The sequence below is a fragment of the Vanacampus margaritifer genome, chromosome 14, assembly GCF_051991255.1.
Source record: "Vanacampus margaritifer isolate UIUO_Vmar chromosome 14, RoL_Vmar_1.0, whole genome shotgun sequence".
Classification (NCBI taxonomy): Eukaryota; Metazoa; Chordata; class Actinopteri; order Syngnathiformes; family Syngnathidae; genus Vanacampus; species Vanacampus margaritifer.
Genome location: NC_135445.1, coordinates 21,862,324 through 21,876,052, shown reverse-complemented (window position 1 = coordinate 21,876,052; position 13,729 = coordinate 21,862,324).

Below are 13,729 nucleotides of genomic sequence, written 5' to 3'. Positions count from 1 at the left end.
AAGCAATAAAAAGTTCATTTTGGCTCTCACACCTAAACTAAACGTTGTAGACTCAAAATTTTTGCTGTATTCAGTGTATTCTAGCATCCTGAAGATGATTCCAGCATTAATTTCATCGTGCTTATGCTCATTTTGAAGATTTTGACATTTTCACCTAAAGTGCACAATCAGGCTGAAAACGCATTTAAAGCAATAAAAAGTTCATTTTGGCTCTCACACCTAAACTAAACGTTGTAGACTCAAAATTTTTGCTGTATTTAGTGTATTCTAGCATCCTGAAGATGATTCCAGCATTAATTTCATTGTACTTATGCTCATTTTGAAGATTTTGACATTTTCACCTTAAGTGTACAATCAGGGGCTGAAAACGCGTTTAAAGCAATAAAAAGTTCATTTTGGCTCTCACACCTAAACTAAACGTTGTAGACTCAAAATTTTTGCTGTATTCAGTGTATTCTAGCATCCTGAAGATGATTCCAGCATTAATTTCATCGTGCTTATGCTCATTTTGAAGATTTTGACATTTTCACCTAAAGTGCACAATCAGGCTGAAAACGCATTTAAAGCAATAAAAAGTTCATTTTGGCTCACACACCTAAAATAAACGTTGTAGACTCAAAATTTTTGCTGTATTTAGTGTATTCTAGCATCCTGAAGATGATTCCAGCATTAATTTCATTGTGCTTATGGTCATTTTGAAGATTTTGACATTTTCACCTTAAGTGTACAATCAGGGGCTGAAAACGCGTTTAAAGCAATAAAAAGTTCATTTTGGCTCCCACACCTAAACTAAACGTTGTAGACTCAAAATTTTTGCTGTATTTAGTGTATTCTAGCATCCTGAAGATGATTCCAGCATTAATTTCATTGTGCTTATGCTCATTTTTAAGATTTTGACATTTTCACCTAAAGTGCACAATCAGGCTGAAAACGCATTTAAAGCAATAAAAAGTTCATTTTGGCTCTCACACCTAAACTAAACGTTGTAGACTCAAAATTTTTGCTGTATTTAGTGTATTCTAGCATCCTGAAGATGATTCCAGCATTAATTTCATTGTGCTTATGCTCATTTTGAAGATTTTGACATTTTCACCTTAAGTGTACAATCAGGGGCTGAAAACGCGTTTAAAGCAATAAAAAGTTCATTTTGGCTCTCACACCTAAACTAAACGTTGTAGACTCAAAATTTTTGCTGTATTTAGTGTATTCTAGCATCCTGAAAATGATTCCAGCATTAATTTCATTGTGCTTATGCTCATTTTTAAGATTTTGACATTTTCACCTAAAGTGCACAATCAGGCTGAAAACGCATTTAAAGCAATAAAAAGTTCATTTTGGCTCTCACACCTAAACTAAACGTTGTAGACTCAAAATTTTTGCTGTATTTAGTGTATTCTAGCATCCTGAAGATGATTCCAGCATTAATTTCATTGTGCTTATGCTCATTTTTAAGATTTTGACATTTTCACCTAAAGTGCACAATCAGGCTGAAAACGCATTTAAAGCATTAAAAAGTTCATTTTGGCTCACACACCTAAAATAAACGTTGTAGACTCAAAATTTTTGCTGTATTTAATGTATTCTAGCATCCTGAAGATGATTCCAGCATTAATTTCATTGTGCTTATGCTCATTTTGAAGATTTTGACATTTTCACCTTAAGTGTACAATCAGGGGCTGAAAACGCGTTTAAAGCAATAAAAAGTTCATTTTGGCTCCCACACCTAAACTAAACGTTGTAGACTCAAAATTTTTGCTGTATTTAGTGTATTCTAGCATCCTGAAGATGATTCCAGCATTAATTTCATTGTGCTTATGCTCATTTTTAAGATTTTGACATTTTCACCTAAAGTGTACAATCAGGGGCTGAAAACGCGTTTAAAGCAATAAAAAGTTCATTTTGGCTCTCACACCTAAACTAAACGTTGTAGAGTCAAAATTTTTGCTGTATTTAGTGTATTCTAGCATCCTGAAGATGATTCCAGCATTAATTTCATTGTGCTTATGCTCATTTTTAAGATTTTGACATTTTCACCTAAAGTGCACAATCAGGCTGAAAACGCATTTAAAGCATTAAAAAGTTCATTTTGGCTCACACACCTAAAATAAACGTTGTAGACTCAAAATTTTTGCTGTATTTAATGTATTCTAGCATCCTGAAGATGATTCCAGCATTAATTTCATTGTGCTTATGCTCATTTTGAAGATTTTGACATTTTCACCTTAAGTGTACAATCAGGGGCTGAAAACGCGTTTAAAGCAATAAAAAGTTCATTTTGGCTCCCACACCTAAACTAAACGTTGTAGACTCAAAATTTTTGCTGTATTTAGTGTATTCTAGCATCCTGAAGATGATTCCAGCATTAATTTCATTGTGCTTATGCTCATTTTTAAGATTTTGACATTTTCACCTAAAGTGCACAATCAGGCTGAAAACGCATTTAAAGCAATAAAAAGTTCATTTTGGCTCTCACACCTAAACTAAACGTTGTAGACTCAAAATTAAATTTTTGCTGTATTTAGTGTATTCTAGCATCCTGAAGATGATTCCAGCATTAATTTCATTGTGCTTATGCTCATTTTGAAGATTTTGACATTTTCACCTTAAGTGTACAATCAGGGGTTGAAAACGCGTTTAAAGCAATAAAAAGTTCATTTTGGCTCTCACACCTAAACTAAACGTTGTAGACTCAAAATTTTTGCTGTATTCAGTGTATTCTAGCATCCTGAAGATGATTCCAGCATTAATTTCATCGTGCTTATGCTCATTTTGAAGATTTTGACATTTTCACCTAAAGTGCACAATCAGGCTGAAAACGCATTTAAAGCAATAAAAAGTTCATTTTGGCTCACACACCTAAAATAAACGTTGTAGACTCAAATTTTTTGCTGTATTTAGTGTATTCTAGCATCCTGAAGATGATTCCAGCATTAATTTCATTGTGCTTATGCTCATTTTGAAGATTTTGACATTTTCACCTTAAGTGTACAATCAGGGGCTGAAAACGCGTTTAAAGCAATAAAAAGTTCATTTTGGCTCTCACACCTAAACTAAACGTTGTAGACTCAAAATTTTTGCTGTATTCAGTGTATTCTAGCATCCTGAAGATGATTCCAGCATTAATTTCATTGTGCTTATGCTCATTTTGAAGATTTTGACATTTTCACCTTAAGTGTACAATCAGGGGCTGAAAACGCGTTTAAAGCAATAAAAAGTTCATTTTGGCTCTCACACCTAAACTAAACGTTGTAGACTCAAAATTTTTGCTGTATTCAGTGTATTCTAGCATCCTGAAGATGATTCCAGCATTAATTTCATCGTGCTTATGCTCATTTTGAAGATTTTGACATTTTCACCTAAAGTGCACAATCAGGCTGAAAACGCATTTAAAGCAATAAAAAGTTCATTTTGGCTCTCACACCTAAAATAAACGTTGTAGACTCAAAATTTTTGCTGTATTTAGTGTATTCTAGCATCCTGAAGATGATTCCAGCATTAATTTCATTGTGCTTATGCTCATTTTGAAGATTTTGACATTTTCACCTTAAGTGTACAATCAGGGGCTGAAAACGCGTTTAAAGCAATAAAAAGTTCATTTTGGCTCTCACACCTAAACTAAACGTTGTAGACTCAAAATTTTTGCTGTATTCAGTGTATTCTAGCATCCTGAAGATGATTCCAGCATTAATTTCATCGTGCTTATGCTCATTTTGAAGATTTTGACATTTTCACCTAAAGTGCACAATCAGGCTGAAAACGCATTTAAAGCAATAAAAAGTTCATTTTGGCTCACACACCTAAAATAAACGTTGTAGACTCAAAATTTTTGCTGTATTTAGTGTATTCTAGCATCCTGAAGATGATTCCAGCATTAATTTCATTGTGCTTATGGTCATTTTGAAGATTTTGACATTTTCACCTTAAGTGTACAATCAGGGGCTGAAAACGCGTTTAAAGCAATAAAAAGTTCATTTTGGCTCCCACACCTAAACTAAACGTTGTAGACTCAAAATTTTTGCTGTATTTAGTGTATTCTAGCATCCTGAAGATGATTCCAGCATTAATTTAATTGTGCTTATGCTCATTTTTAAGATTTTGACATTTTCACCTAAAGTGCACAATCAGGCTGAAAACGCATTTAAAGCAATAAAAAGTTCATTTTGGCTCTCACACCTAAACTAAACGTTGTAGACTCAAAATTTTTGCTGTATTTAGTGTATTCTAGCATCCTGAAGATGATTCCAGCATTAATTTCATTGTGCTTATGCTCATTTTGAAGATTTTTAAATTTTCACCTTAAGTGTAAAATCAGGGGCTGAAAACGCGTTTAAAGCAATAAAAAGTTCATTTTGGCTCTCACACCTAAACTAAACGTTGTAGACTCAAATTTTTTGCTGTATTCAGTGTATTCTAGCATCCTGAAGATGATTCCAGCATTAATTTCATCGTGCTTATGCTCATTTTGAAGATTTTGACATTTTCACCTAAAGTGCACAATCAGGCTGAAAACGCATTTAAAGCAATAAAAAGTTCATTTTGGCTCTCACACCTAAACTAAACGTTGTAGACTCAAAATTTTTGCTGTATTTAGTGTATTCTAGCATCCTGAAGATGATTCCAGCATTAATTTCATTGTGCTTATGCTCATTTTGAAGATTTTGACATTTTCACCTTAAGTGTACAATCAGGGGCTGAAAACGCGTTTAAAGCAATAAAAAGTTCATTTTGGCTCTCACACCTAAACTAAACGTTGTAGACTCAAAATTTTTGCTGTATTTAGTGTATTCTAGCATCCTGAAGATGATTCCAGCATTAATTTAATTGTGCTTATGCTCATTTTTAAGATTTTGACATTTTCACCTAAAGTGCACAATCAGGCTGAAAACGCATTTAAAGCAATAAAAAGTTCATTTTGGCTCTCACACCTAAACTAAACGTTGTAGACTCAAAATTTTTGCTGTATTTAGTGTATTCTAGCATCCTGAAGATGATTCCAGCATTAATTTCATTGTGCTTATGCTCATTTTGAAGATTTTGACATTTTCACCTTAAGTGTACAATCAGGGGCTGAAAACGCGTTTAAAGCAATAAAAAGTTCATTTTGGCTCTCACACCTAAACTAAACGTTGTAGACTCAAAATTTTTGCTGTATTTAGTGTATTCTAGCATCCTGAAGATGATTCCAGCATTAATTTCATTGTGCTTATGCTCATTTTGAAGATTTTGACATTTTCACCTTAAGTGTACAATCAGGGTCTGAAAACGCGTTTAAAGCAATAAAAAGTTCATTTTGGCTCTCACACCTAAACTAAACGTTGTAGACTCAAAATTTTTGCTGTATTTAGTGTATTCTAGCATCCTGAAGATGATTCCAGCATTAATTTCATTGTGCTTATGCTCATTTTGAAGATTTTGACATTTTCACCTAAAGTGCACAATCAGGCTGAAAACGCATTTAAAGCAATAAAAAGTTCATTTTGGCTCACACACCTAAAATAAACGTTGTAGACTCAAAATTTTTGCTGTATTTAGTGTATTCTAGCATCCTGAAGATGATTCCAGCATTAATTTCATTGTGCTTATGCTCATTTTGAAGATTTTGACATTTTCACCTTAAGTGTACAATCAGGGGCTGAAAACGCGTTTAAAGCAATAAAAAGTTCATTTTGGCTCTCACACCTAAACTAAACGTTGTAGACTCAAAATTTTTGCTGTATTTAGTGTATTCTAGCATCCTGAAGATGATTCCAGCATTAATTTAATTGTGCTTATGCTCATTTTTAAGATTTTGACATTTTCACCTAAAGTGCACAATCAGGCTGAAAACGCATTTAAAGCAATAAAAAGTTCATTTTGGCTCTCACACCTAAACTAAACGTTGTAGACTCAAAATTTTTGCTGTATTTAGTGTATTCTAGCATCCTGAAGATGATTCCAGCATTAATTTCATTGTGCTTATGCTCATTTTGAAGATTTTGACATTTTCACCTTAAGTGTACAATCAGGGGCTGAAAACGCGTTTAAAGCAATAAAAAGTTCATTTTGGCTCTCACACCTAAACTAAACGTTGTAGAGTCAAAATTTTTGCTGTATTTAGTGTATTCTAGCATCCTGAAGATGATTCCAGCATTAATTTCATTGTGCTTATGCTCATTTTTAAGATTTTGACATTTTCACCTAAAGTGCACAATCAGGCTGAAAACGCATTTAAAGCATTAAAAAGTTCATTTTGGCTCACACACCTAAAATAAACGTTGTAGACTCAAAATTTTTGCTGTATTTAATGTATTCTAGCATCCTGAAGATGATTCCAGCATTAATTTCATTGTGCTTATGCTCATTTTGAAGATTTTGACATTTTCACCTTAAGTGTACAATCAGGGGCTGAAAACGCGTTTAAAGCAATAAAAAGTTCATTTTGGCTCCCACACCTAAACTAAACGTTGTAGACTCAAAATTTTTGCTGTATTTAGTGTATTCTAGCATCCTGAAGATGATTCCAGCATTAATTTCATTGTGCTTATGCTCATTTTTAAGATTTTGACATTTTCACCTAAAGTGCACAATCAGGCTGAAAACGCATTTAAAGCAATAAAAAGTTCATTTTGGCTCTCACACCTAAACTAAACGTTGTAGACTCAAAATTAAATTTTTGCTGTATTTAGTGTATTCTAGCATCCTGAAGATGATTCCAGCATTAATTTCATTGTGCTTATGCTCATTTTGAAGATTTTGACATTTTCACCTTAAGTGTACAATCAGGGGCTGAAAACGCGTTTAAAGCAATAAAAAGTTCATTTTGGCTCTCACACCTAAACTAAACGTTGTAGACTCAAAATTTTTGCTGTATTCAGTGTATTCTAGCATCCTGAAGATGATTCCAGCATTAATTTCATCGTGCTTATGCTCATTTTGAAGATTTTGACATTTTCACCTAAAGTGCACAATCAGGCTGAAAACGCATTTAAAGCAATAAAAAGTTCATTTTGGCTCACACACCTAAAATAAACGTTGTAGACTCAAATTTTTTGCTGTATTTAGTGTATTCTAGCATCCTGAAGATGATTCCAGCATTAATTTCATTGTGCTTATGCTCATTTTGAAGATTTTGACATTTTCACCTTAAGTGTACAATCAGGGGCTGAAAACGCGTTTAAAGCAATAAAAAGTTCATTTTGGCTCTCACACCTAAACTAAACGTTGTAGACTCAAAATTTTTGCTGTATTCAGTGTATTCTAGCATCCTGAAGATGATTCCAGCATTAATTTCATTATTCTTATGCTCATTTTTAAGATTTTGACATTTTCACCTAAAGTGCACAATCAGGCTGAAAACGCATTTAAAGCAATAAAAAGTTCATTTTGGCTCTCACACCTAAACTAAACGTTGTAGACTCAAAATTTTTGCTGTATTTAGTGTATTCTAGCATCCTGAAGATGATTCCAGCATTAATTTCATTGTGCTTATGCTCATTTTGAAGATTTTTAAATTTTCACCTTAAGTGTAAAATCAGGGGCTGAAAACGCGTTTAAAGCAATAAAAAGTTCATTTTGGCTCTCACACCTAAACTAAACGTTGTAGACTCAAAATTTTTGCTGTATTCAGTGTATTCTAGCATCCTGAAGATGATTCCAGCATTAATTTCATCGTGCTTATGCTCATTTTGAAGATTTTGACATTTTCACCTAAAGTGCACAATCAGGCTGAAAACGCATTTAAAGCAATAAAAAGTTCATTTTGGCTCACACACCTAAAATAAACGTTGTAGACTCAAAATTTTTGCTGTATTTAGTGTATTCTAGCATCCTGAAGATGATTCCAGCATTAATTTCATTGTGCTTATGCTCATTTTGAAGATTTTGACATTTTCACCTTAAGTGTACAATCAGGGGCTGAAAACGCGTTTAAAGCAATAAAAAGTTCATTTTGGCTCCGACACCTAAACTAAACGTTGTAGACTCAAAATTTTTGCTGTATTTAGTGTATTCTAGCATCCTGAAGATGATTCCAGCATTAATTTCATTGTGCTTATGCTCATTTTTAAGATTTTGACATTTTCACCTAAAGTGCACAATCAGGCTGAAAACGCATTTAAAGCAATAAAAAGTTCATTTTGGCTCTCACACCTAAACTAAACGTTGTAGACTCAAAATTTTTGCTGTATTTAGTGTATTCTAGCATCCTGAAGATGATTCCAGCATTAATTTCATTGTGCTTATGCTCATTTTGAAGATTTTGACATTTTCACCTTAAGTGTACAATCAGGGGCTGAAAACGCGTTTAAAGCAATAAAAAGTTCATTTTGGCTCTCACACCTAAACTAAACGTTGTAGACTCAAAATTTTTGCTGTATTCAGTGTATTCTAGCATCCTGAAGATGATTCCAGCATTAATTTCATCGTGCTTATGCTCATTTTGAAGATTTTGACATTTTCACCTAAAGTGCACAATCAGGCTGAAAACGCATTTAAAGCAATAAAAAGTTCATTTTGGCTCTCACACCTAAACTAAACGTTGTAGACTCAAAATTTTTGCTGTATTTAGTGTATTCTAGCATCCTGAAGATGATTCCAGCATTAATTTCATTGTACTTATGCTCATTTTGAAGATTTTGACATTTTCACCTTAAGTGTACAATCAGGGGCTGAAAACGCGTTTAAAGCAATAAAAAGTTCATTTTGGCTCTCACACCTAAACTAAACGTTGTAGACTCAAAATTTTTGCTGTATTCAGTGTATTCTAGCATCCTGAAGATGATTCCAGCATTAATTTCATCGTGCTTATGCTCATTTTGAAGATTTTGACATTTTCACCTAAAGTGCACAATCAGGCTGAAAACGCATTTAAAGCAATAAAAAGTTCATTTTGGCTCACACACCTAAAATAAACGTTGTAGACTCAAAATTTTTGCTGTATTTAGTGTATTCTAGCATCCTGAAGATGATTCCAGCATTAATTTCATTGTGCTTATGGTCATTTTGAAGATTTTGACATTTTCACCTTAAGTGTACAATCAGGGGCTGAAAACGCGTTTAAAGCAATAAAAAGTTCATTTTGGCTCCCACACCTAAACTAAACGTTGTAGACTCAAAATTTTTGCTGTATTTAGTGTATTCTAGCATCCTGAAGATGATTCCAGCATTAATTTCATTGTGCTTATGCTCATTTTTAAGATTTTGACATTTTCACCTAAAGTGCACAATCAGGCTGAAAACGCATTTAAAGCAATAAAAAGTTCATTTTGGCTCACACACCTAAAATAAACGTTGTAGACTCAAAATTTTTGCTGTATTTAGTGTATTCTAGCATCCTGAAGATGATTCCAGCATTAATTTCATTGTGCTTATGGTCATTTTGAAGATTTTGACATTTTCACCTTAAGTGTACAATCAGGGGCTGAAAACGCGTTTAAAGCAATAAAAAGTTCATTTTGGCTCCCACACCTAAACTAAACGTTGTAGACTCAAAATTTTTGCTGTATTTAGTGTATTCTAGCATCCTGAAGATGATTCCAGCATTAATTTCATTGTGCTTATGCTCATTTTTAAGATTTTGACATTTTCACCTAAAGTGCACAATCAGGCTGAAAACGCATTTAAAGCAATAAAAAGTTCATTTTGGCTCTCACACCTAAACTAAACGTTGTAGACTCAAAATTTTTGCTGTATTTAGTGTATTCTAGCATCCTGAAGATGATTCCAGCATTAATTTCATTGTGCTTATGCTCATTTTGAAGATTTTGACATTTTCACCTTAAGTGTACAATCAGGGGCTGAAAACGCGTTTAAAGCAATAAAAAGTTCATTTTGGCTCTCACACCTAAACTAAACGTTGTAGACTCAAAATTTTTGCTGTATTTAGTGTATTCTAGCATCCTGAAAATGATTCCAGCATTAATTTCATTGTGCTTATGCTCATTTTTAAGATTTTGACATTTTCACCTAAAGTGCACAATCAGGCTGAAAACGCATTTAAAGCAATAAAAAGTTCATTTTGGCTCTCACACCTAAACTAAACGTTGTAGACTCAAAATTTTTGCTGTATTTAGTGTATTCTAGCATCCTGAAGATGATTCCAGCATTAATTTCATTGTGCTTATGCTCATTTTTAAGATTTTGACATTTTCACCTAAAGTGCACAATCAGGCTGAAAACGCATTTAAAGCATTAAAAAGTTCATTTTGGCTCACACACCTAAAATAAACGTTGTAGACTCAAAATTTTTGCTGTATTTAATGTATTCTAGCATCCTGAAGATGATTCCAGCATTAATTTCATTGTGCTTATGCTCATTTTGAAGATTTTGACATTTTCACCTTAAGTGTACAATCAGGGGCTGAAAACGCGTTTAAAGCAATAAAAAGTTCATTTTGGCTCCCACACCTAAACTAAACGTTGTAGACTCAAAATTTTTGCTGTATTTAGTGTATTCTAGCATCCTGAAGATGATTCCAGCATTAATTTCATTGTGCTTATGCTCATTTTTAAGATTTTGACATTTTCACCTAAAGTGTACAATCAGGGGCTGAAAACGCGTTTAAAGCAATAAAAAGTTCATTTTGGCTCTCACACCTAAACTAAACGTTGTAGAGTCAAAATTTTTGCTGTATTTAGTGTATTCTAGCATCCTGAAGATGATTCCAGCATTAATTTCATTGTGCTTATGCTCATTTTTAAGATTTTGACATTTTCACCTAAAGTGCACAATCAGGCTGAAAACGCATTTAAAGCATTAAAAAGTTCATTTTGGCTCACACACCTAAAATAAACGTTGTAGACTCAAAATTTTTGCTGTATTTAATGTATTCTAGCATCCTGAAGATGATTCCAGCATTAATTTCATTGTGCTTATGCTCATTTTGAAGATTTTGACATTTTCACCTTAAGTGTACAATCAGGGGCTGAAAACGCGTTTAAAGCAATAAAAAGTTCATTTTGGCTCCCACACCTAAACTAAACGTTGTAGACTCAAAATTTTTGCTGTATTTAGTGTATTCTAGCATCCTGAAGATGATTCCAGCATTAATTTCATTGTGCTTATGCTCATTTTTAAGATTTTGACATTTTCACCTAAAGTGCACAATCAGGCTGAAAACGCATTTAAAGCAATAAAAAGTTCATTTTGGCTCTCACACCTAAACTAAACGTTGTAGACTCAAAATTAAATTTTTGCTGTATTTAGTGTATTCTAGCATCCTGAAGATGATTCCAGCATTAATTTCATTGTGCTTATGCTCATTTTGAAGATTTTGACATTTTCACCTTAAGTGTACAATCAGGGGTTGAAAACGCGTTTAAAGCAATAAAAAGTTCATTTTGGCTCTCACACCTAAACTAAACGTTGTAGACTCAAAATTTTTGCTGTATTCAGTGTATTCTAGCATCCCGAAGATGATTCCAGCATTAATTTCATCGTGCTTATGCTCATTTTGAAGATTTTGACATTTTCACCTAAAGTGCACAATCAGGCTGAAAACGCATTTAAAGCAATAAAAAGTTCATTTTGGCTCACACACCTAAAATAAACGTTGTAGACTCAAATTTTTTGCTGTATTTAGTGTATTCTAGCATCCTGAAGATGATTCCAGCATTAATTTCATTGTGCTTATGCTCATTTTGAAGATTTTGACATTTTCACCTTAAGTGTACAATCAGGGGCTGAAAACGCGTTTAAAGCAATAAAAAGTTCATTTTGGCTCTCACACCTAAACTAAACGTTGTAGACTCAAAATTTTTGCTGTATTCAGTGTATTCTAGCATCCTGAAGATGATTCCAGCATTAATTTCATTGTGCTTATGCTCATTTTGAAGATTTTGACATTTTCACCTTAAGTGTACAATCAGGGGCTGAAAACGCGTTTAAAGCAATAAAAAGTTCATTTTGGCTCTCACACCTAAACTAAACGTTGTAGACTCAAAATTTTTGCTGTATTCAGTGTATTCTAGCATCCTGAAGATGATTCCAGCATTAATTTCATCGTGCTTATGCTCATTTTGAAGATTTTGACATTTTCACCTAAAGTGCACAATCAGGCTGAAAACGCATTTAAAGCAATAAAAAGTTCATTTTGGCTCTCACACCTAAACTAAACGTTGTAGACTCAAAATTTTTGCTGTATTTAGTGTATTCTAGCATCCTGAAGATGATTCCAGCATTAATTTCATTGTGCTTATGCTCATTTTGAAGATTTTGACATTTTCACCTTAAGTGTACAATCAGGGGCTGAAAACGCGTTTAAAGCAATAAAAAGTTCATTTTGGCTCTCACACCTAAACTAAACGTTGTAGACTCAAAATTTTTGCTGTATTCAGTGTATTCTAGCATCCTGAAGATGATTCCAGCATTAATTTCATCGTGCTTATGCTCATTTTGAAGATTTTGACATTTTCACCTAAAGTGCACAATCAGGCTGAAAACGCATTTAAAGCAATAAAAAGTTCATTTTGGCTCACACACCTAAAATAAACGTTGTAGACTCAAAATTTTTGCTGTATTTAGTGTATTCTAGCATCCTGAAGATGATTCCAGCATTAATTTCATTGTGCTTATGGTCATTTTGAAGATTTTGACATTTTCACCTTAAGTGTACAATCAGGGGCTGAAAACGCGTTTAAAGCAATAAAAAGTTCATTTTGGCTCCCACACCTAAACTAAACGTTGTAGACTCAAAATTTTTGCTGTATTTAGTGTATTCTAGCATCCTGAAGATGATTCCAGCATTAATTTAATTGTGCTTATGCTCATTTTTAAGATTTTGACATTTTCACCTAAAGTGCACAATCAGGCTGAAAACGCATTTAAAGCAATAAAAAGTTCATTTTGGCTCTCACACCTAAACTAAACGTTGTAGACTCAAAATTTTTGCTGTATTTAGTGTATTCTAGCATCCTGAAGATGATTCCAGCATTAATTTCATTGTGCTTATGCTCATTTTGAAGATTTTTAAATTTTCACCTTAAGTGTAAAATCAGGGGCTGAAAACGCGTTTAAAGCAATAAAAAGTTCATTTTGGCTCTCACACCTAAACTAAACGTTGTAGACTCAAAATTTTTGCTGTATTCAGTGTATTCTAGCATCCTGAAGATGATTCCAGCATTAATTTCATCGTGCTTATGCTCATTTTGAAGATTTTGACATTTTCACCTAAAGTGCACAATCAGGCTGAAAACGCATTTAAAGCAATAAAAAGTTCATTTTGGCTCTCACACCTAAACTAAACGTTGTAGACTCAAAATTTTTGCTGTATTTAGTGTATTCTAGCATCCTGAAGATGATTCCAGCATTAATTTCATTGTGCTTATGCTCATTTTGAAGATTTTGACATTTTCACCTTAAGTGTACAATCAGGGGCTGAAAACGCGTTTAAAGCAATAAAAAGTTCATTTTGGCTCTCACACCTAAACTAAACGTTGTAGACTCAAAATTTTTGCTGTATTTAGTGTATTCTAGCATCCTGAAGATGATTCCAGCATTAATTTCATTGTGCTTATGCTCATTTTGAAGATTTTGACATTTTCACCTTAAGTGTACAATCAGGGGCTGAAAACGCGTTTAAAGCAATAAAAAGTTCATTTTGGCTCTCACACCTAAACTAAACGTTGTAGACTCAAAATTTTTGCTGTATTCAGTGTATTCTAGCATCCCGAAGATGATTCCAGCATTAATTTCATCGTGCTTATGCTCATTTTGAAGATTTTGACATTTTCACCTAAAGTGCACAATCAGGCT